Genomic DNA, 3740 nt, shown 5'->3' on the forward strand with positions numbered 1-3740 from the left:
ATTCAATAAAACAACAAACTCAACCCCTTTGTTTCTAATCACCTGAAATTTGTGTAACATAATAAATTACGACCCAGCCTATTCTTATCATTAGACATGCAACCTATTTGGTCTTGTTCTAGAATTTTCTCTTTTCCCTCCCCAGACATACTTAAAAACCCAAACCGAACCCAAAGCATATTTTTCCACTCCTTCGCCACATACATAACCATGTTCAAAGACATTTATATCTTTATCTCGTTTGTATACCATAGCTGAACTTTCACACACATTTTTCCTATTCCTCCCTTGATGATCTAGTTTTCCTGACTCTCTGCATTAAGTCTCATATCAAGAAGTAATTTCTCCGGGTTTCTGATGCCAAATGAATTCAAGTGCAGGCCATCATTCTTATAACAAATCTTTTCTGCCATCAAACACACCCCACACATCTAAAAACTCACATCCATATCTTCTACATAGCCTGCGCGTGAAATCATTTTCTATCATCGCCCTCCTTCTTAACTCAGTACTATCATATCTAGGTAGTAATCCTACAATTTTTACTCTTTCGCATTTCTTTCTCGCTTCTTCCAACAGACCTTTCATATCTTCTCTCATACTATGTTTGTCACCATTTAAATTATTTTTACCTACCAGCACTACCATTTCTTTTACATTTCGTTTTTGGTTTTCAATTACGTTTGTCATGTTTTTAATTTTCGCTCCCGGGAAACTAGAAGTGGTGACTACTTCGGCAAGCGCATTTTAAAATTGAGTCACCATACCATATGACCTCTTTTTTCTTAGATATTAATGGAACTTACCTTGTTTATCAATATTTTGATTACCAACTTCAGTATTTTCCTGCCTGCTGTTGCTCTCATCCTTTTTCTTATCCTGTCGAAGTTTAAACAAACGTTTTTCCACCTTTTCCAATTCCCTGGTTGATTTCTTAATAATTTCTTTTAACCGAGCTATTTCTAATGTCAGCGTATCCTCAGATAAATTATTATCATCGCTGCAGCAGTGGTTTTGTTCAGGACAAACTAAACTTATAAAAAATTATAAGTCGAATTAAAAAAAAAATACACACACACACGTAAATACGAAGCTTTACCGTTAAATCAAGATATAATTTATTTATATTTTTTATATAATTTCAATAATTAATATCCACGTCACCATACTGAAATCATAAGATAATCCAGTAACATAGAGGACTCTCTATATTCATTAATTTTTTAAAAAAAAATTTTGTAAATATTTTCAGAATTTGAAAATGGGCTAAAGTACTACCTTTCAAATGTAGAAATTTCATTAGTGTTGTGTAAACTGTTTATGACATTTGTTTCATTAGAAGCTTTAGTTATAGTGCCAAGAGTGACGGTGTGTTTTGACAAAATTTCGGAAAATGAGTTTCAAACAGAGAGCTGCGATTGACTTTTGTGTTAAACTTGGTAAACGTTTTACCAAAACGCATCAAATGCTTCAAAAAGCATACGGTGATAAATACTTATCCCGTACTCAAGTTTACGAGTAGTTTAAGCGATTTCAAAGTGGTAGTGAGACGCTTGAGTTAACATCCAAAACTTGCATGATTTCATCAAAGAAAACCAGAAATCGTCCTTGAGATTGATTGAAGATGAATTTGGGATTCCAAAATCAACTGTGTACAACATTTTGACCGAGAGTTTGGACTTCGTAAATTGAATTCGCGATTTGTTCTCCACAAGTTGACCGACGACCAAAAATGTATCGAATTGAACACTGCGAGTACCCATTAAAACCGCTCGTGAGGACTCAAACTTCCTTGAAACGATCGTTACTAGTGACGAAACGTGCTGTTTTGATTATGAGCCCGAAACAAAGCTCCAGAGTGCTGAGTGGAGACTACCAGAAGAGAGGCATTCAAAAAAAAAAAAAAGTGGCTTGGAGAAATCAAAAGTAAAGACAATGCTGATTTGTTTCCACGATTCCAAGGGCATTCGTGGAAACAAATGCCCTTGGAATCCACAAAGAATTCGTTCCGCCTGGTCAAACGGTCAATAGTGAGTTTTATCTCGAAGTTTTGAAGCGATTGATATTGAGAATTCGTCGCGTACGGCATGAATATCGTGAGGACCGACCGTTCATGAAAACACTCTGTCACTATAACTCTGCTTCTTATGACATTTGTTTCATTAGAAGTTGACACAACACTAATGAAGGCTGCTGCTTTCGACAACAAAAATATTAAAAAAAAGGTGGCGCCACTAGTTTCTTCTATTTTCAAAAAGTTCGGTTTCTTTTTGGATAGAGGGTATATATATAATCTCCCTCCGTATCTCCCTCCATGTAAAATATATTGTTATTAAGGATAGCCCTCGTAGTTTTCCAAAAGTACGTCGTTGAGTTCCATATTGTAAGTAGTCTCATCTCTCAAACACTGAGATTTTAAGGATATCCCCTTCTTTGTCAATCGATATATATATATACAGGGTGTTCCGGATAAATTTGACATATTTATAATTCATTATATTTTTCCGTAAGTTACATGTATTAACACACACTTCTCTTCATTTAAAAGTTTGGACCCTTCTTCATTCATATACAAGATGTCAGAAAGGATGGATAGCTGGAACCCACCTGAATCATGGAAGAGAATAACTTGTATCATGATGATTCGTGCCCGCCATCAAAATAAGGATATTACGACTGCTGCCCAATGCTCCCTGAATACAGTAAAAACAATCAGGCATGAACTAGAGACTTGCAATGGTGACTACGAGGATGTAGCAAGAAGAAAGATCCCTAGCAGACGATCTGATTGCGTTCGTACAGCAGAATTCCTCGCAAATCTGCAGGAACAGGTGTTGAAGAACCCTGGCATTGGAATTCGGGCTTTGTTCGTGGAGTTGCTAACTGTAGTCAAGCCCTGGATAACAAGGGTAGCCAATGGTAGGCCGTATGTATGGCAGCAGGATTCGGCCCCTTGCCACACCTCTGGGAAAAGTCAAAAATGGTTGTCTGAAAATTTCTACGACTTCACCAGTCCAAATGTTTGGCCTCCAAACTCCCCAGACCTTAACCCCATGGATTATTTTGTATGGGGCGCAGTTGAAAAAGACACCAATCGCACTTCCAGTAATTCAAAAGCCCAGTTAATGGATAAAATTAAAACAGTTTTTGCGGCCCTTCCCAGGGAGACTGTAGCATCAGCTTGTTCGAGGTTCCGAAGCAGAATTGAAGCTGTGATCGATGCTAATGGTGGTTATTTTGAGTAAATCTTGTTGATAGTATTGTAATTAACTCTGCCTGTAATGTTTTTTTGTCAATTCATTAAATTTAATAGATACAAAGAAGATTTTCTTTTTCCTTACGAAACTGTCAAATTTATATATAACAATATATATAAATTGTTATATATATATATATATATAACACCCTGTATATATATATATATATATATATATGCATATATATTATATGTTATCTCGGTCTTGGAGTCATTAAATCTATTTTTTGAAATGTATAACAACCGAGTAAAAACTAATCGCCACATATATAATATATATATGCATACAATATATAATATATATGCATATATATATATATACAATAAGTCAAACTGTGTTTCAGTATATCTTATATATTGGTCTTTGTATTCCTTCGGCAACATGCATGGTCTGTTCTTCCTTCCTATCACATGACATAGTGATAATTCAATGTGAAAATCTCAAAACCATCTCATATTATAAAAGAAAATAAAGAATGCCAAA

Source organism: Typopeltis vanoorti, chromosome 3 (genome assembly GCF_054136105.1).
Source record: "Typopeltis vanoorti isolate ZY-2024b chromosome 3, IOZ_Tvanoo_1.0, whole genome shotgun sequence".
Taxonomy (NCBI): Eukaryota; Metazoa; Arthropoda; class Arachnida; order Uropygi; family Thelyphonidae; genus Typopeltis; species Typopeltis vanoorti.